The sequence below is a fragment of the Coturnix japonica genome, chromosome 7 (assembly GCF_054131305.1).
Source record: "Coturnix japonica strain WE chromosome 7, WE-NBRP24, whole genome shotgun sequence".
Taxonomy (NCBI): Eukaryota; Metazoa; Chordata; class Aves; order Galliformes; family Phasianidae; genus Coturnix; species Coturnix japonica.
This window is the reverse complement of record NC_140669.1, coordinates 20,779,960-20,801,196: the sequence shown is the minus strand read 5'-3', so window position 1 is coordinate 20,801,196 and position 21,237 is coordinate 20,779,960. Positions and strand designations below refer to the sequence as shown.

Sequence of the window (21,237 nt, the reverse complement as noted above, 5' to 3'; positions counted from 1 at the left end):
CTTCACAAGTAAGGGAACATAATTTGTTATTCACAAGTAAACAGCAGTTTATATAAGCAAAAATTTTTTAAGCTTTCTCTTTATGAAAGAAGTATGGTCACATTCTTACGTTCGTGCTTACAGAAACCTAGTATAAGATCATTAGAAGATTCCTAGCTGAGGATATGATAGGTAGCTACCAGCACAAACAGAACAAAACAACAACAAAAAACAAAAAACAAACCAAAAAAACAACAAAAACAAACAAAAAACCAACCAACAAAAAAAAACAACAAAAAAAAACCAAGCAAACAAAAAATGAAAACAAGAAAAGCAAGCCATTTAGGTAACCAAGGCCCTAGTGTTCAACAGGAGTCTCCAAGTCTGTATAACAGTACAGAGTCATTCTCCTGCCGTTTCCTGCTTCACCATATGTCTGTGGCTAAGCTGTCAGCCAGGTCAGAGGTATAATCTGAGGAACCTCTGGGGAAATATGTGACATCTCTGAAAAGGAGGAGATTTGTAGCCTTTTCTGTCACTGAAATTACTGGGGCTGGGTTGACATTGGCATTTTCTAATAATTTATTCCACGTCACAAGAGTCTTTTTTCCCTTGAACTCCAGATTCTATGAACTCCGAGGAAAAAAAGAATATTCTGTAGGAAAACAAAGAAAAATCAATTTAATTTAAGAAGACAAAACTGTAGGCAGACAACACAAAATCACAAACCACTATACAAAGAGTCTATAAAAGCTTTTATGGTAGCCTTTGAAAAGTGTCCATAGCAGCAGGCTCCAAGATGAGGTTTTAAACCTTTTGAAGTTTTTTAATCACTAATCATAAGAGTTTCACAGTATTTACTTTGTGAAATTTCTTTCTGTAGTTGTAGAGATTGGTTAGGATATGTTTAGCCAAGATGTACAAATGCTTCTGAGTTTAACCATGACAATAGAAGATTAGCAGCTCTTATGCTCTGATAGCAAGCTTTGCTGCTCAGTCAGAGATAGGATAATTCAAACTCCAAAGGTTAGTCAAATTAGGAGCATAAGCATATTTTAGGAGATTCTCTTTGTTTAACTTAAAATTTCTGCCTGTATCTCTGCCAATGAATCCTTTTCCAGGAATATGAAATTGAGATCTTTCAAATTTGTCTTTGCATGCTTTTAGCAGCTTTTTACAACTGTATCTGACATCCAAACTGATACCACAGCTCTGTTTTTCTTCACTGGGTTACTGTAGATTGATGACAGATTGAAAAACAGCTTTATATGGAAAGAGTTTCAAAACTCCTCCCAAACTGTTAGCAATTTATTTACTTTTTTCTCCTTAATGTGGGAATATTCGGTCTCTGGTTTTAAAGGTAGTGTCTTTCACTGACATCAGTCAGCCAGTTTCAGGTCGTATGACTCTACTAGTAAGCTCTAGTAATTTTCTGGGCAAGTTCCAGAAAGGGATCCCTGAATGTGCAATTCTTCCCAGTCACATAGTCATGTCTTAATGTAGTCCCCATTTTTTTTTTAGCTCTGAAAGAAATCTGTAGTAGGACAGTATCTCTGCTATATCCTTATCACATAATCAAGTGTTTTGCAGAACGCCTCCATTTGTATGCTCTGCATAATCCAGTGCCTACTCCTGTTCTGCCTGCCTGGCTTTGTCTTTCACTCTAGGTCTGTTCCTATGGCACAGATCATATAAAACACAGTCTAGGGGGATGTAGTATTGCTTCCTAGATCTTTGTAGATGTCAGAGAATGTGAGAGAACTGTTATTCTCATTTACACCAAAGAAATATTTTGAAAGAAAAGGAAACAAAGATGCGGGCCTAAGAGCGGTGGACTGTTAATCACGGATAGTTAAAGTTGTCTCCAAAGAAAAATCACAGTGATTCAGAATAAAAAAGGTCAGAGGACTAATAGGGTCATGTATTCTGACGCTGACCTTGTGCTTATGTTGAGATTACTCTGCAGGTGTAAAGACACTCTCAACCTTTACAGCTTAACTTCTACGTATGGCTAGACTTGCTTCTAACGGAATACTGGAATCTCTTTTCCACCTTACTAGCATTGCACGTATCTATGCATATCATAAGGCTAGTAGCATATTATTTTCTTCCACTGTTGTATTCCAGAATTATTGATTTTAATGTAGTTATTTTAATGCCAGATCACTGATGAGAAGTTTCTCTAGAGTTTGATTCTTTAGTGTCCGTCTCTTTCTCTGAGGGTCAGTATCCAACACTTCCAAATATAGTAGATCTTCGTTTTATTGAGATACCGTAATTTTGCATTTACGTGAAACTAACCAGGTGCATAAGCTGAGATAGGAGTCCTGACAAAGCTGTGACAACTGCAGTGTAGTGATGCTGTTTCATGGCACCAGCTCCAATTCAAAATTCTCTGTGCACTGATTGGGATCATACCAGCTACATGGGAAGATGGTGATAGTAAAAAAACAAACAAAAAAAAAAAAACAAAACAAACAAACAAAACAACAAAAAAAACCAACAAAACACATTGCATCTGAGCTGAAATTTCTCTGTATAAATTTACTTCTACTGTTGTCTGTCAGAGGTAAGAAACTAGCTTCAGCTGGTGTCAAGAAAAGCAACTGCAATTTAAAATGTAAATAAAATATATAACTGGTGGTGGCTAAGCATATTAAAAGGTCACATATCAGAACTGTGTAGGTAAAAAACAGAGGGATTTATCTTCCTGAATGCTTTTGAAACTGGAACTAATCATGTACAAGTGCATCCATTCCTAGTCTTAATTCTATATGTATTTTCAGTCGCTCCTTGCTATGCAGGAGTGAGTTAAGAGACCCAAGAAATGACTTGCCAGGTCTTCTAGGTCTGTTTGGATAGCATGTTACTTCCTCTGCAAATTCCCATCTGGGTGGCCCATAGTCTCTTTAGATCTAGAATGCAACACTGTGGACCAGATTTCTTGTTTTCAACACCCAAAATTACACTGCAAGCAGGCATACAAGTCTGTGACCCATGTGCCAAAAACAAACAAACAAACAAAAAAAAACCCAAGAAAAATAGAGTCCTTCCCGAAACCAAGGAAATATCTAGTAGAGAAAGAGCTTAATCCTGTAGAGCAGGAAGAAGGATTACTGTGTACATTTCAACAAGGGAAATGTAATGAACAGGCTAAGAAGGCAGAAACTAACTTACTCTTGCATGATTGCCCCTTCATAGATACCTAATGATGCATGACCATGATTATCAGAGGCAGATTGAAGAACATATAGCTAAGCATTCATCTACACAAAGAGGATCGTGGTTCAACTTGTGTTTCCTAAAATGTGTTCATTCACTGCCCATGCCTTGAACTTCTTGTCAACTGAACACTGGCAAAGAGGCAGCTGGAGCCAAGATTACCTTCTATTTAGGCACAGGGCCCTACTTTTTCCCCTTGTGGCTTAAGGCGCAAATCACAACATCCCTGGGGCTGATCACACAAGGAACTGCTGGCTTGGAGAAAGAGGGATGAACAGCTTTGTTCTGGCCATAGAAAGCACTGGTAACACATCAGATTTGCAAGTAAACAAGACCCGCATAACTCTCATTCTTCAGATGAATAGTAGTTAATCACATACATGTTTTGTAGTCTGCTGAATGTCAGATTCTACCATAGTCTTATTCATAAAGCATATTTTCAATTATTATAAGTGCAGAATATTAATTTAATTTTTAGATCTTTTACCATCCAATACACGTGTTCATTTCTTCTATTTTTTTACCTTATAACTCTTATTAAAATTATGCATGCTTTTGAAAAAAAAACATTTCTATTTTGTCCACTTTTAGCAAGTCCTCAGCTGTCTTATTCCTCAACAGTGTAGATAGGTTACTTCACTTAGTAGGAGGAGAGGAGAAAGAAAAAAAACTTTCATGCAGAAATGCTTTTCCATTGATAATAAAACTTGGAAATTAAGCAGAGCACCAGAAGGTAGGGATGGATTTTGAAGCTAAATACTTTTCAGTACTTTCAAGCATAATTATCTGTTAGATGAAAGCACAAGACGAGAAAAGGAGACCATATGGTTTCAATGCTGCTCATGTGAAAACAATGCCACTCTTAAAAATAGTTAACTACTGATCTGTTTGAGTTAGGTCAGACATCTTCCTGCCACTGAGAGGAAGAAGACAGGAGAGTGCACACCACACAGTATGTGTTGCAGAAAAATAGCCCTTGGATGTACCGTCTTATATAAGCCAATGTTATTTCACTGATTCTAGCAATAATTTTGTGGGCGTTTCTGCATTTTATTGGTGGGAGAAGGCAGAAATGAGATAAAAAAAAAAATCTATAGAAACAGACATTTATTGTCCCCAAAACTGATTTCCCACATGCTACGTAAACTATTTGTACTTAGAAAATCTGATCTTTAAATATTGGTTTTTCAACAGAACATTTACGAGTAGCTCTTTTTACATTTAGCTTGTGTGATATCTAATGAAGAGCTCACAGACCTCTGTAGGCTATCTCTGAGTTTGCCAAGTTAAAAAAAAATAATCTCTGATTGATCTCATTTTTCTTGTCTAATACAAATATTCTGGAATGGAAACCTTAGCCGGAATAAAGGCAGAAAAGTGTTGGTAAGTTTTCTGAGGCAGCCATACAAGATTGCACTAGATTTGTATTTTTCAAATGTTTGGAACACATAGTATCTTCTATATATGTGATATCTGTGGATCAGCTGATTGGTTAGATCACTTCCTGAGGAAGAAGAGAAGAAAATCTGCACGTGGTTTTGAGAATTCTCTTTCAAGCAACCTTGCAGATGCTCATCCTCGAGCACTGTCTTTTCTGAAGTTCTAAAATATTACACAATATTTTCTGCAGGGGAGAGGTGGTAATGAAAATCTCAACCAAACAAATTACAAAGCATCCCCGAAGTCAGATGTCAGCATAATGTCTGGGGCATGTTTCCGGATCTAGACTTACATATTATCTACGTTCATGGTATCAACAGTATTAACTGGGAACAGACATCCACTATTAATGCAGTGTGTGCCGCTGTATGTGCTGCTAAGAGGTCAGAATTAAATGAGTTGTGAATGCAAAACAATTCTTATACATGTAATGTGTTGGGAATGCATTGCAAGGTTGGGAAGTGGGGGTGTATGTAAAACCGCTATTGTTTTTTCCATGTGTAACTCACTGTTTGTTTTATCCAGATGTGAATATTGTTACTTTTCACTTCTTATGAATAATCTCCCAAAGGACAGTAAAGCACAGCAAAATCAACTTAGTCCCACAAACTTAATGAGCTGAACGTTTGCTTTGGTGTTTCCTTCTACAATACTTTTTTTTTTTTTTTTTTTTTTTTTTTTTTTTTTTTTTTGTAACAGGAAGTCCCATGTTAAAAAAGGAAAATGTTAACTGGAAAACCATAAGCTACTCTCTGTTCTGAGAAAGACTTTGAATTCCTTGCAGAGTAGAAAGAGGATGTAGCTGCAGCTTCTTCCCATATCTGAGTGTGGGAACTATAAATAGTAAATAAACTGAAGCACTTAATGAAACAAAGTTTAAAAAAATAAAAGGGAGAGAGAAAGGAAGGAAAGGAAGGAAAGGAAGGAAAGGAAAGAAAGGAAGAAAGGAAGAGAGAAAGAGAGAAAGAGAGAAAGAGAGAAAGAGAGAAAGAGAGAAAGAGAGAAAGAGAGAAAGAGAGAAAGAGAGAAAGAGAGAAAGAGAGAAAGAAAGAAAGAAAGAAAGAAAGAAAGAAAGAAAGAAAGAAAGAAAGAAAGAAAGAAAGAAAGAAAGAAAGAAAGAAAGAAAGAGAGGGAGAAATGAAAGAAAGAGAGAAATGAAAGAAAGAGAGAAATGAAAGAAAGAGAGAAATGAAAGAAAGAAAGAAAAGAAAGAAAGAGAGAAAGAGAGAAGAAAGAAAGAGAGAAGAAAGAAAGAAAGAAAGAAAGAAAGAAAGAAAGAAAGAAAGAAAGAAAGAAAGAAAGAAAGAAAGAAAGAAAGAAAGAAAGAAAGAAAGAAAGAAAGAAAGAAAGAAAGAAAGAAAGAAAGAAAGAAAGAAAGAAAGAAAGGAAGGAAGGAAAGGAAGAAAGAAAGAAAGAAAAAGAAAAGGTATACAAGAGGAGAACCTGATCAGGAAATAAAAAGGGGGCTTGGCTTAGTCCTCCTCAAATAGAGGAGCTACTGCAATCAAAGATCAGAGCCAAGACTTGTAAAGAAAAAAGCTAAACCACTCTCATGATTCTCCTAACCTCTTTCTCTGATTTACTTATTCCATGAAAATAAACTCATTACCCTAAAATTGCTTTTTGGAAAACAAGTAGAAACTTTTCATCAGGATTCTGAGGTTTTCAGTTCCTTGCATCCCTGTTGTTCTTTTATGCTGAAGTAAGGAGGAAAACATCCTCTGATTTAAAGAAAGCTACAGCAAGGATGAGACAATCCAAACAGCTCACAAGAGGTTAACATGTAAACCACATTCCCACCATTGGCTGCCTTCTTAAATAGAATGCCTAGGTGAACTCAATCTCTTTGCAGAGAAACTGAAATGTTATATAGTTTAGGAGGTGACCATTACCTATAGAAAAAATTTTCCATGTCCTCTGCATATGCGATAAGAAAGTAGTGCCTCTTGAATTTATAGGGCTTGTCTATATTTTACTCTACAACTAGCTCATTTTTACCCTTGTTTTGAAATTTTGCCCATTTCTTAATGTTGAAATCTCACAGTTCTGCTTTTTATTCCTTCAAGCATCTAAATACAAAGCTTTTGATAAAATTCTTGAAGATTCAGATAGGGCTCAGGGTTTTCTTGTGCTTTAACTTTCCCTGATTGTCTAATGTGCTTGCCTCATCCACCATGCTGATTATCTTTGAATTTCTAAAGGACCCATCTAAAAGGAACACCTGAGTTAGAGGAGGGCATCCTTCTTTTTACAGGAAGCTATTTGAATGAAGAGACTTTGAAAGTCTACCTTTGGAGAAACTTACCCTGACAACTCCTTAGTAAAGGGGTGTATATCCATGGCCTTGTACTGAAAATATGGTGCAAATGCTGCCATTACAAATGTTAATCTTTCCTAACAGCTAACAGTTTCATATAGAGAAACAGCCTCTGTGGTAGCAACATCTCTTACAGAGCTTACTCTTGGTTGAAGAATTCTAACACAAAATTTTCTTCTGTGCTGCAGTAACTCTGCACTGGAAGACTAGAATAAGACTAGACTGGAAGACTTTTCAGAACAAGCTGGATTTCTTCCTGCTTCTGGTGTCTGGATATTGAGGTTCATTCAAGCTAGCTTTTTCTTCAACAAGCCAGTATTTCTTGGGGGCTCAAGAAGAAACAAAGAAAATATCAGTGCTTGAAATGTCAAGTGTTTCAAGATAAAGTGAGCCTGTTAGAAGCTAGACTTGACTGAGTTTTCAACAGTTTTAACACATCACATGTATGATGCAAAATTCTGAAAACCCCATCTTAAACTCATGGAACGATCAGCAATACAAAACAACACAAATTAAATTAAACAGAGAGGAGTTTAATGCAAAAATTGAAATGCCACAGACAGAATACCTGAATAGATAGTAAATTGAGATTAAGACATAGAATGAATGCTGTAAGATATTGGTCAATTATCAACTTTATTTTCACTCTAATGGAGCAGAGGAAAATCTATACTACCATAATAACAGCTATTTGCTCAGTGGATTTACTTAATGGAATGATAAAAATTAAGAGAGAAAGTCCTGCTGTCTTAACACAGCAAGAAATAATTCCCATGGCTTCAAAAAGTATCTGAGAGGATAAAGCTGCTAAATATGGCAATTTACTACAGTAAGAGTTCATAGAAAATCCATATATCATCAGTTGAAAGCACTGAAGGCACAGTTACCAATTAAGAGTATACATTGTCTGGCACTTATAAGCTATCTTCACGGGGAAAGCTAGTAGCATGACATAAAAGTAAAAACTATGATGTTCTTTTTCACCTAATCAAGTCATGGCTACTTACCAGTATACTGTTCTCTATTATTTTGATGAAGCAAACAGCTGAAAACAATTGTATACATTTGTTGTTAGTTGAGAGTATTACTAAACAAGTATGATTTTGTAATTTTTGTAGTCCAATTATAATTAAACTCAGAAGGAATCCAGTGCTGCATGTGTTTCTGGCATCTCTTCATGTTGTTGAAGCAGATTGGATTTGGCACCACTCTATACTTATGCACAAAACCTGCATGGCAAACAGGAGTAACTCAATGAGATTTTTGGTTGCTCAGGTGCCCTATTCCTTCCTTTCTTCTGTCCACAAAGGACAATGTGATAATTATCCACACTTTCTGAGTAAAATTTATGATTTTGTACTTTAAGGGAACTATTATGTACATGACTGTCAAAATATAGGCTCATTTTTGAGGGAGGTGTTCACTGCTTGCATTTAACTCTCTGCTGAAATGGAACTTCAGGGTCTAAGAGATCACAGCAAATTACAACACCTAGGGAAAAAGATGCTAATTCTGAGGTTTATGAAAGCGCAAACACAAACCATCCAAATGACAAAACAACAGTGGTGGTTCCCATTACAGAGTCACAGCAGGGTCAGGACTGTCATCACTAGGTAGAAGAGCACTCCACAGGAGCTGAAGAGAAGCTGAAATTTATATTAAAAAATTGATGCCAATGTCCAACTACTTGAACATAAGAACTTTGTTTTGTTTGGATGTCAGCAAAACCCAAGCCTTCCTAGCACTTTTCTTTCAGTCATGACTGTGAACGCAAGTGAAACATGTTAGTGTAGGCAGAAAACACTGCTGTGTACCAGGAATCAGTCCCATAGAAAGAGATTAGCACTTGTTCCAGGAAAACAAGAAACTCTCTAAATTAAAAGCAGCTTTTCTTTGGTACTGGTGTTTAAAGCACTCTTGATGCCCTTGAGATGCCTTACTCTGAACAAAGGTTCCCATCAGGGCATTCCTGTACAAACAAGAACAACATAGTTTTACTTTCTGCTTGAAAAGGCTGCATGATATAAGTTTTGTAACTTCCATGGAACATTTCTGCCTCTCAGTATGAACAAAGCTCCCTTTTCACTAGAAATCAATGCTGGCACATTATTTATTCAGGAATATATTTGTAGGTAATCAAATGGCAATTCAAAAGATCTTAGACACTGAGTTATAGGATCCAAATTTGAGATTTCATAAAAGTTAATCAGATAATTATCTGTTAAGCACCGTTTATAAAGCACCACTATTACAGATAGGCAGTTTGAATAAGTGTTATTATGTCTGCTAGGTCTGTCTCATTACTGTTTTTGCTACTCCCCTCTAATTTCTTGGCAGACAAAGACCAAGAATGCAGCAATTTTGAAGAATTAACATTACCTAACAGTGTAAGATTTTCTGTGTTGGACAGTGAAAGAATGACTGATGTGGAATATTATAATGAAATAATCATATGTTGAATAGCCTATTCAGAATATTTCTCACTGTACTGAAGACCCTGTTTGAGTCCCTATTTTATGACAATGGCATCAAACCCATTGTGGTTAGGTGATGAAAGACTTTGCTTATAAAACAATGACTTCAGTGAGATTTTATTTTAAAAATAATTTGAAAAGAATTTATAAGGGATTTAGGAACCTAATTTGATGTATTTGTTTTTTCAAATCTCATCTTCTTTGTGACCCACATGAATTCAATTTGGCTGGACAGGAAAGCTGCTGAGATTTGGATTAGCTGAATCACACACTGGCCATGCTGCTCATCTATTAACAACACAGAGAGCCTGAGGCAACTCAGCTTCTCATTTGTTTCCTGTAAAAGCCTGGTTCTGAGTGGGGTTGATCCATGCCTCTGTTCATGGCTGAGGTCAGCCTTTCAGGAGAAACACTGCCAAATGAAAGGCTATTTTGATTTAAACCTGCTGCTGCTGCTTCACAATGGGCAGCCTCCACCTGTCAGTTTCACCATGCTCATCCCTACTCTGGGAAACCACAGGTTGCTGAGTCCCTGATGCACATCTGTTGTGGCAAAAATGTGTCTTTCCCTGCACTTGAATGTTTAATGTCCCACTGGACCATATTCCCAGCTTAATATGTTTCAGCACATTTATGTGACTGAATAGAAGCAACAGTGGTTAGTCAACCTTGTGAGGAATCAGCACTGTCCTCTGGCTTGGTGTCATTTAGTGCACTGAGGGATTACTGTGCAATTCACTGCAAATACAGTCGTTGCATACCATCATATATGGCAGTTTTTGTTATACAGTTTTTTATAGAAAGGTACTAAGACATTCAAAACAAGTGATTTGAAACTCCAGTGTAATTTGTTATCCCTAAAAGCACTTACCTTGCTTTAATTAATGGCCTAGTGGTGGTGGTTAAATGAAGCTTTCATTATGCTATCTGTTACCTCTACAGACTGCTTCAAATAGACACAAGACTCCATCCTTCTCCTGAAATTTGCTGTCGATATTATTGGTTTTGGTAAAATTCTACACTTTTTCTGTTATCTGTTAAGCAAAGTTCCAGATGTGTTTGCTGACACTTAAAAAGTCATAAGTAGAAAATGTTTTGCTCCTAATAATGTTTACATGATTGGATACATTTTTAATTAAAAGTAGCAGAAGACATTAGATTGTAGAAATGAAATAACCGCCTCATTGACTGATTTATTGGAAAGATTTAACAAGAACATTTTACTTCAATAATGGTGATAGCACCGATTTCCTGTTTTATGTATGTTTTCAGAGATACATAACCCACAAGTGTTTCAGAGCTGTCTCAAGCCTAATTCCAAATAGCTATGTATTAGCTACAGAGAAATAATCAGAAATGGTAGATTTCAATTACAAATACATCTTTTTTTTTCTTGAAACTATGTTAGGAAGTTAAATAAACGTTCATTTTATTAGAGGTTAAACATAAATAAAATTGAAATATGCAAAGATTGAACACCTGAAATAACTTCAAAGTAAAGATGTAAAAAAACAAAAAAACAAAAAAAACAAAAACAAAAACAAAAAAAAAAAAAACAGTAGCAGTTTTACAGCACAGATTACCTGTGATCCACACAGGTCACATGTGATCCATCACATGTGTGGATCACATCAACATAATTTTTAAGGATCATCCTATAAAGATATAGTGATAGTCAAGTGACACACTATCAAATTATTCAGTAAACATCAAGAATAAATTACTACTTCCCCACTGGTTTTCATATTAGTTCTCTGCATGTATTTTATTCAGGCAAATTATTCCAATTGAAGAATGCATTATGCAGAATCAAGTTTCTGTCATGATCAAACAACTCAATATTGTATAAACTAAATAATTACTTGAGTTGATGAGTTTTATTTGTACAATCCTTGTCTTTGTGAAATAGCTGCTGCCAAACCAACAAACAGTTACTTTAACCTTATGACCAGCAAAGCCTTCAGCAATTTCAAGGACATTCTCCCCACATGACATGTAACTTTATTTGGATTAACTCTGTTTCCTTTGTCCGCATTATCATCTTATTCTGATTGTTGGTATTATGACAACAACAAAAAAGAAAATAGTGGCATTTTGACTTTTTCACTGATTTTGACTTGAAGATATTTGAACCTGGCATTAATTCTAAGATGCTTTATCACTTTTGTCCCCTTGGAGCATTGACATTCTGTAAGGGAAACTGTTGATCACAGCCTGAACCTCTGATTAACCATCTGTGGCAAGCAACGAGACAGCTGCAGGAGCACAGGTGAAGGTAACTCAGCTGTGCTCCTGGGAGGTCTGGAGCTTGACTCCACCTCTCCTAGATCCCATTTAAGGGCTGACCATTACTAAGGTAGCCTCTTTTTCTGGAGATTGTTCTTTTGTGCAGTTCTTTGTGTCAAGTCTTGACATTGGCGAGCATCTGTCTTGACTGAAGGCCTCAGAGTTGGTGAGTCTTTTTCTTAGATATCCTCTAGCTATCTATTTCCAACTGTACATAACTATACTTGTATTATTCTAACTATACACAATCTTAGTGCTAAATGGTGCAGAAACTGTCGGGAATGTTGTACAGTTAGTGAATGATATCACTTGGGCATTACTTAAGCTTGTTTTGCTAGGGCTGTTATTTCTTTGCTAGCATTCATTACTTCAGTGATTCAAAAATAAAACCAACTTTGCAGCCTTCTTTTAATTTAAAAGATATTAAATAACTACCTGTATGAGGAATATACCCTAGCTCTATAGCTTTTTGTGCATAGAAGACCAATTTTGAAGTAATAGAGCAAGCTGGTGGCAGTACTTGGTAATTGCTCCTCATCTTACAATGCTACTCGGAAGTTTAGCTTGAGAGGTTTACTACCTGTTCTTCAATGGCTGGTGATTACTGTGTTTTCCTGAACTATGAGAAATTTTTATTCAACATCTGAAGTAGAATTCAGAGAATGTGGAATAGTTTGTAGCACATGTCATCTCTGTCCTAAGACAATTTTTTTTTTTAATTATTATTTTATTTATTTTTTTATTATTATTATGGTTCTAATTCAGACCTGACAAAGTAGGACCGGAAGCAGGTTGTAACTTTGAAGTTAAGTGTACAGTTATTCCAGCTGAATGTAAAATGTTTTCTTGGCATGAGATGCCTGTGAGGTAGTAATTCGTTTACAAGACTACAAGACAGGAGGTTTACACAGTCATGTAAATGGTGTTTTAATCTTTTCCCATCCTGAACAGAAACACTTGCAGGGCCTCCTGGAAATCAGTAATATGACCATACTTGCATGCTTTCCTGTTTTATAAGTAGAAAATCTAATTTTCCTACGTGATCAGGGGTCCCTTGGTGATGGTTTCCACAGCTGCTCTGGTTTTGAAGTGATGAGGAACAGCAACTCATGACATTCCCTTCTTGGTTCACAAATCACAGGCACATCACTGTGACCAAAGGTTTGCTGCTCAGCTGAACAGTCTCTAGTACTTCCAGAACCCTGCTACAAAGCTCTGGGCTGTTGGCACCAGAGTCCTTCCACTGCCAAGAAACAGGGGGACAGGGAAACCTCCACATCAGCAACTATCAGTATTGCCAGCTGTGAAACTCTCATTAACAGCAAGTGAGATTCTGGCCCTGAGGAAATCCATGACCCCAAACAGATAAATCCCCTGAGATATGTTTGAAACACAAGTACACTGCAAACCATGTTAGCACTAGAGTGCATGTAGAGAACAGAAAGTCTATCCTTATCAAAGCTGTATAAACATAGTGTAAACAGTGTAGGTTATCAAGGCAATAAACTACGTCTTAAAATATATGAGTCAAATACCAGTACGATGAGTTCTGTTATCAGATGTGTTAAGGCACTGTCCTGAAAACATTTGTATATAGTGAGCCCTAATTTTCTATCTTAACTATGTCATAATCAACCTTACAAACTACTCTGAGGCAATCTCTCCTTTTGCATTTAGAGTTATTTTTGGAGGGTTTTTTTTTTTCCTTCTTTCATTTATTATGAAACAGAAGAAAGTAATACTAAAGCAGATGGTCATGGCAGAACACTGACTTCAAATAGACGAGTGTGAGTCAGCCTGTATTAAATGCAGACAGGACAGATTAGAGAAGAACAGTGATCCCATGATGAGGAATTTAAAACCACATGAAGGGGGAGCCCGTGGATGATTGTGGATCTTGTGGACAAAATGGGAGGCAATGAGGTTGCTGCCGGGAGCCCAGTGCTGCTCAGAAGGGAGGATTTTACTGGTGCTGGAGAGAGGCAGTGGCATTGCCCCGGTCCCACAGAGGAGCCTGGCAGAGTAACAAATAGAAGTGGCTTGCTCCGGGAACTACAGACTTGGACAGTAGGAAAGAAAATAATAATATAACACTCAAAAGCAGCTGATCAGCTGGAAGTTTGCACATAGTGAATAAAGTCTCCCTACAGTTTGATGTGACTTGAAATTGTTGTTGTACCACTTGAGAGCTGTGATTTCTGCAGCTTGCAGTGTTCTCTGCTACAGATAAATGTACTTGATTGTATGGGAGACCTGAGTGTTCCCTCTTGGAAACTTGTCATCCTAATACAAATTTATCATAATATCAATATAGCAGCAGATCTTCAAATCTTTTTGTTTTAATGGGGAAAATACACGCTGAAATGGATGGAAAAAAAACTAAGGGCCTTTTCTATAGCTAGATGCAGACCATTCATTGTACTAGTTATAGACTTAGAGGGATTTCTCTTTGTTAATACCTGGAGGGACACGGGGAAACAAAAGATGGAGTGTAAGCTGCAAAGCAGTTGTATTTGTGAAATACAAGGCAAGTCAGTAAATGGATAATGCTAGACTGTCCTTTCAGTCAGGTGTCTCCTGGACGTTCTGATGAGTTTATCTGGTAGGTGGCTTTTCTTCTGCTCTTCTTCATGAAGCGCACCTATAAATCATGCTGCCTTGTGAGAACAAGTTTTACAGCACTTGAATTGTTTAATGCAGTAACTGTTTAACTAAGCTTCACAAATCCATAGTTTTGGGGTTTTTTTGTTTTTTTGGTTTTTTTTTGTTGTTGTTGTTGATTTTTTTTCTTTCAGAAGCAATATATAAAGGCAGATGAGGGCTCAGCAGTCTAGAACCACTGTGTAGAGCTCCTTTACCTTGGGTATTTCTTTAGGCTGTATGTTTCTGTGTGGACAGATAAATGCAATATTAATGACTATAGAGTGACACTTCATCTATCATTGCTTCTGAAAAGATCATGTAAGTCAAGATCTTGAGACATGCAAGACTTTTTTCCTCCGCTTTCCTACTCTGTTATATGCTCAAGTTTCAGCATGCCCCTGCAACTCCTTCAAAGGTATGTTGCCACAGAAGTTTGGACACTCAGTGTGAAGGTAGCAATCAAAATGATATGAAAGTAGACTTTGAAAAAGTGAGCCTCTGAATTCCAGTTTGTCTGCCTTTTCATAGATACTGAAGGAGAAGGGACCATCAGATACTGCTGTCCCACAACCTGTTAGGTAACTGGTTTTACTATGTTTTGAGATATACTAACATGTAGCTAACATTTTTTAAAGCCTATCCTTCTGAATATCATATATATTTTTATCTGAAGATATGACTCTGAGTACATGACGTCTAGTTGCAATTCAGTCTAGTGATTCATTAAATCTAATGAACATCTAATGTTCACCTAAGGTTTATCTAGCATGCACCATTTAAATTTGCCTGGCTTCAGTTTCCACTGGAAACTTCTTGCTATGGTTTTTTCTGGAAGGTTAAAAAACCTCCAGTATGTATTTCTTGTTTTTATGTGGCAGCTACTTGTGCATGGTAGTGAAAATACCCTTTTCCATGAACTGACTGAATTCTCTGCCTCTCACTGAAAAGCATCTCTTCTTCTGCCCAGTCTTGTGGCTTGAAAGCACAGTATCCTTTCAGATGTGGATACTGGAATGAACTGAATCAATCATGTCGACACCAGTTTCACAGCCTATTTTTTTCTCTCATTTTCTTGCACATGTTTGTATTCAGTGACAGCTGAAGGGTTCATTTAGTCAGAACTTTGATATGGGAGCTTGCTGGCTTGTGTACTTTAACCTTAATTCTTTTTGAAAATCACAACATGCACTATCAGTGTAGTTATTTATCCCATGTATGTGGTTTGGATTTATTGTCCCTAGCTGCATTTGCATTTAGCTGTATTTGAATACTAGCTTCTACTGGTCAACCCTGTTTTGTGGGGTTTTTTTTTGTTTGTTTTTTTTTTTAAAGATTCACCATTTAGCTCATCTTCATATCATCTGTAGACTTTGATAATAATAATGATTTGATTTGTACTTTCCAGTTTGTTGATGTGAATGTTTAGTCCTGGTAGGAATTGTACAAATCCTTTTAAGTCTTGCAAAAAACCTCCTGCTTAGGTCCCGACCAAGAAGCTAATGCTCCACTATATCAATAAAACTCAAATTTTATGTTTTATTAGACACATATAAACAAATAGCCCTCAGTATGAATGATAGGCCACGTACCTGGCTGAAGTTTATTACATTTATGTACTTGCTTTTACCTACCATGTGTTTAAGTTTGTTAGAAACTGTAATCGCTTTTCTTGAAGTAATAGGACAGTATGGACATTTTTCAGAGAGCAGAAGAGAGATCATTTTATTATTTTTTTTCCTACTCTGAGTCTCAGTCCATGTGCATGATAACACTTCAGCTTGTGGCTATCTGATTTCAGTATTTCACTCTTAAAGCTGTTATGAAATCACTGAGTTACTGTAACTGAAAAAAAGTTCTGTGTAATTGATGAGAAAAAGCCATCTGCAAAGGTTAGGTAGCAGATCAGCGGAGGAGGGAGAAAAAGGGAAGAACTGAACATTCTCCACTGGAGACAGCATGACTGACTCGCATGTTTGCTAACACCTCCTGAATTTAATCAGCACTGGTAACTGTCTGTTTGAGTAGATTTGAGAAATAAGCCTTGATTAAATGTAATGAGCAATAAGAAAAGGTATGGGAAGCCCATTGGAGGTATGCAAGCTGTTTCTCTGAAGTCCCCTTTCTTCCCAGCTATAGTGCCTGACTCCCTTTCAGTGAAAGCAGTGCCTGCAGGGCGTAGTCTGAGCACAGAACCATATGAACACTGTGCTGGGAACCTTTTCTGTTTAACTTCATCTTGATGAATTGCTCAGTTTTTTCTTCTAGGGATGGTGGCTGAGTGATTTTTTTTTTTTTGTAAATCAGTGTGTGTAAACCATGTGAAACGCACATAGCCATCATAGTATGCTCTATTCTCTGCAGCAGTGCGTCTTAGGCAGCTGCATGAGAAGGGGAAATGAAAGGTCAATTCTACTGGCCATCAATGCTGAAAGATGGAAATCTCAATCTCCTGCTTTAAAATCTATTTCTTTCACAGCCCTAGCTATTTACATTCATTATTCACCTGGTGCCAGCTTTGGTATTCATCTGAATTGCCATAAGATGCTGCAGCTCACTAATCTGGCGCAAAATCGACCTTGCAAAAAGGTAAAGCAGGCAGTTCTCTGCAGTACTGCTGGAGGTGGCCTGCTGAAGGTTGTGAGTGCCAGAGGCTGTGCAGAGCAGGAGGAGCAGTCAGAGAGGGGGAACAGCAGGGCATGAAAGGAAGTGCTGGGACTTCTCTCAGAGGCAACCAGATACCAGAGGTTGCCATGCTCTTGGGCTGCAGTCCTGAGCCCTCCAGAGCTGTATGAAACTGTGCAGCTCCTTCCCACCTGCCACCTCTGTAGTGAGCAGCAGAATGTCCCTGCCTGGAAAAACATTCACAAGAGATTATTTTACTCAGCTTTTCTGGTTATGCTGAAGATTTCCCTTAGCTATCAAAGGGCTACAAATATCTACTGCTGTTAAACTCTGCCTTTCCTGAATGATCATTACCAAGTTTGAGTAGTGTTGTGTTGCAAGGCGTTTCCTAGGATCTTTCTTAATTTTGCTACTTGCTAACATTTTAGGCTCTTGCACCATGCTTTCATATTCCATAATTATGAATATCCATAATTATCCAATCAATATCCATAATTGCAATGTTTAATTTATTTATTTTTTTTTCTGCTGAGAACTGTTAGGTCAGTTTACATGGACCAGCACCACAGGTATACAAGCAATCCAAAGACAGAGATAGGACTGAGCATCTGCCTCAATTATTATTTCGTAGGATTTTCTTCATCCTCACATTTTTGTATCTCTAGAATTAGTGAAGTCAAATTCCTGCAGAACTTTTCCACGTTTTTCTTTTGAGCTGAACCAGCAGAAGTCACACCTGATTTCTGCTTTTCACCTTCAGCTTCATGTAGGATAAATGCTTTAAAAACAAATACTTCTCAGGGATCTGCTTTTGAGAAGTGATGTCATACAAATCCAAGATATTTTTTGGTGACAAATGAACCGTGAAGTTACAGGTGTATGATTGCAGGTGTTTCAGATCAAATTTAAGGTAAATCTTTACCTTCTGTGTTGTATAAGACTGTTCAAAACTCATCTGAAGATTTCAGTTCTAACCACAAATAGTAAAAGAGTGAAATATCATTGAAAACAGTTAATCCTGTGAACATGCACATTTGAATAAACATATAGATTCCTAAACTAATCAAATAATAAAAACTTTTAATGAGGATTTTATTTTAAAGATCCAATAATACTGTTATATTGTCCACTATAAATCAGTCAGAATAGGGTTTTTATTTGGTATTAGAAACCATATGTACATACAGATTCAATTATGACAAATGTAAATATCTGCATACTGAACTAATCGGTATTGGTCTATTTAACCAGAAATTTCCCAAAGTTTTTTTCCTGTAGTAGAATTTCCAACCTTTGGACTTTCAATTTAGCAAGAAGATGGAGAGGCATTCTAAGTAGATGTAAAATCCATGCTTCATAATTTATAGGGTTTTATTATGTAATTTAGTAGGCTTTTGATGGAATTTTGACTTGGTTTAGGCTTTTTTTCCCCTTTATTTCTAATATTTCTTATTCTCACAGTGTGAGTGGAAAACAGAAACCTAATTCAAATCAGGAAAGAAAAAAAACAAGCAAACAGAAAAAATCACAGGGATTAGAAAAAATTCATGAGGAGGAAAACAATGTCCTCTCTCCTAGGGCTCTTGTAAATAGATGCCCACTTAAATTTCTTTACTACAAATAAACTCTAAAGCCTCTTTTTTTTTTTTCTTTTTACTTTTTTTTTTCTCCCTTTTATTCTTATAAATAAAGGAGGAGTGTCCATAGATGCTTAGGTTGAAACTTTGACTCTTTGTCCCATACTAGGTCGTTTCTGGCCTCCTGTGGATGATAATGATGTAATTAGAGTCCTTTTAAGACTACATTGTCTGCCTGATAAACTAGCAATTACCTGATTAGACGAATTTTGAAGGTATACAATAGATCAAAAGTCTGGTCAGTTGTACAATTATGGTACCAGCACTCATGCTGTTCCTAACCAAAATTTATCTGGAAGCAATGCTTTGTGCATGTGCAAAACATAAGCTTAAAACCAGTCTGACTCAGTTTTCTTTAATAATATTAAACAGCAACAGATGCTAGCTTGTGATAGAAACTCTTTTTTTATTCTGTCCATTTACTCTCAAGTTCATTCTAGTTTTACACTAGTGTAAATACAACTTACCAGTTAATGCCACTATGAAATGCCATTTTTAACCCAGATTGGAGAGATGTAGTCAGAATTATCAGTGACTTATTGCTGTGTGAGGTCAGAGTTATTTTTCCAGAAGGTAGATCTTAAACTGAGTAAGCGAGAATGATATTAGTGTATTGATCTATTTTCCATGTTATACAATCTTAGGCTACAAATACATCGGTTTCACTAGCAAGCACGTTCCCTGTTAGAGAGAGATCATTAAGTCTTGATAATGCTGAAACTGGTGAGGGTGGCAGATGCGGTGAATAATAATTAAAGAGACACAAATGAGCAGGAAGTTTCATATGCTTAAATGGAAAACATTGGTAGTTCAGTCATACTCTAAGCAAATCTAGAAATACTAATCAACTCTCCTGATAAACTAAACTTAGCTCTGCTGATTAACTAAACTTATGCGAGAAGTACAGAAAAAAAATTATGGGACCTTGTGGGTCCAATAGCAGCTTATCTTTGTCTATATTATTTAGTTTCTCTTCAGTCAAAGATTTCAAGGATTTGTTGGATGTATGCTCACTAATCCATAGCAAAGCCCTCAGGATAGTAATAACATGGGAACTGAATGAAAAAGTTGCCCAAAATTGGAACTAAGGTAAACACGCTAAGTGAAACAGAAAAGCAGTATGTCTTCTGTCTGAAGAAGGAAACCATAAGCAGCATGGGGCTTATCTAAAGAGACTGGCAGAGCAATGACTATGTGATCTGGAGACTGGCATGCCCCAAAGAGACTGCAGGGTCTTGGGGAACACCTTCACAGCACTAATAGACTGTCTTCCTGTAATGGCAGATGTGGGGATGCCTCATGCAAATGGCTTTGGAAGCCACTTGAAAATGTGGCTGGGCACTGGCAGATAGCCATTGTTTATCTGGCCATGCAAGTATCTATCATGACTCTGATGGAATCACCCAGATTTTACTGTTGTAAATACAGTTCACTGAAAAAGAAATCATCTTTATCTTCTTTAATTTTCAAATAAGAAAAAGGAAGAGCCACAGCAAAAGTAACCATCCAGTGCTTCTGAACTGTGTATCTGAGCCTGGACTGATGTTACTTATTGTTCTACTGTTAACAGCTTGCTTTTGTGGCAGTTCATATCGCTGACTTCAACATGCAAGTGACTGTGGTATCCAAAAGCTTGTGTATGTGAAGATTTGGAAAGGAATTCATCTTAACTTCATTTTCTGAACCTGAGCTATAACAATAATAGTTAAAATAACTGTACAATCCAACTGAGTTTAGAAAGAAGCAATCCATCACAGGCATTTTAGTGATCCATGTAAGAGAAAAGGGCATATATATGCACGTTTTTGTAAAGCAGAATAATACCAGCTTCATTGTCAATGAAAATGTATGATCCTACGTCCTGACTCTTGTCCTTATCCTGGGAAGAGTTCTCATTTGTGATAGGAACAGGCTACTTTCCTACCATCCACATTTGTGAGTTCATGAACTATCATAGGAAGTTTTTATATTATGAACATCTGTTTTATGCCCATTCAGCTGCACAGCTACAGCTGGGAAAGACATGAACTGAGCTGTTAGTCATTTCTAAAATAAAAATAGATATAGTCTATGTCTATAGACTTTGGCTATGAGCCTGAGACTATCATTGTTTCATTATTCTGTTGCACTGCATTACATTAGTGCACCTAATTACAGTCACTTCATCTAATAAGGCATTTGAAAAGAAGAAAAAGCACAGTATTTTCTGATGCACTAAAATGTATTTTTAATGGATTGTCTTTCAGAAGTGTATATTTCTTGTAGTGCTACACTTCAATCAGTGACTAGTCAAGACATCACAGATAATACAACAAAACAGCTGAAGAACTGGCACGCTGGTTATTGTTCTTGGAAGCACCGATTACTTCATGCAAAGAAGTAGCAGTTTAGGTGTGTGCTTTCCCCTGTAGAATCATCGTTGGGCAGTAAAATAAAATGTAAGACGAAAAGTACATGAGAGTTACTTAGATATCACTCAAACAAAATTACTTGTGATAATATAAACAGGGTCAGCAGAAGAGATTCGTGCACTTTTATTTGGAAATGTTGGTGTTGGGCAAGTTTATCTGGCTGAGATGCACATGGAAGTGTTATTCAGCCTAGGAATTGTGAACTT

At 36.8% G+C, this 21,237-nt stretch overlaps 1 long non-coding RNA gene across 3 annotated transcripts in view; it reads left to right on the top strand.

Annotated features, from left to right (window-relative positions):
* Positions 1 to 21,237, top strand: part of LOC107316611 (uncharacterized) — a 155,178-nt gene that overhangs the window by 92,974 nt on the left and 40,967 nt on the right. The window contains exon 1 of one of the 3 annotated variants that reach the window (XR_014948066.1): positions 11,800 to 11,884. The exons of the other annotated variants lie outside the window; for them this stretch is intronic. This is a non-coding gene — a long non-coding RNA (uncharacterized LOC107316611). Of the gene's footprint in view, positions 1 to 11,799; positions 11,885 to 21,237 lie in introns of those variants that run through there. 3 annotated transcript variants of the gene reach the window in all.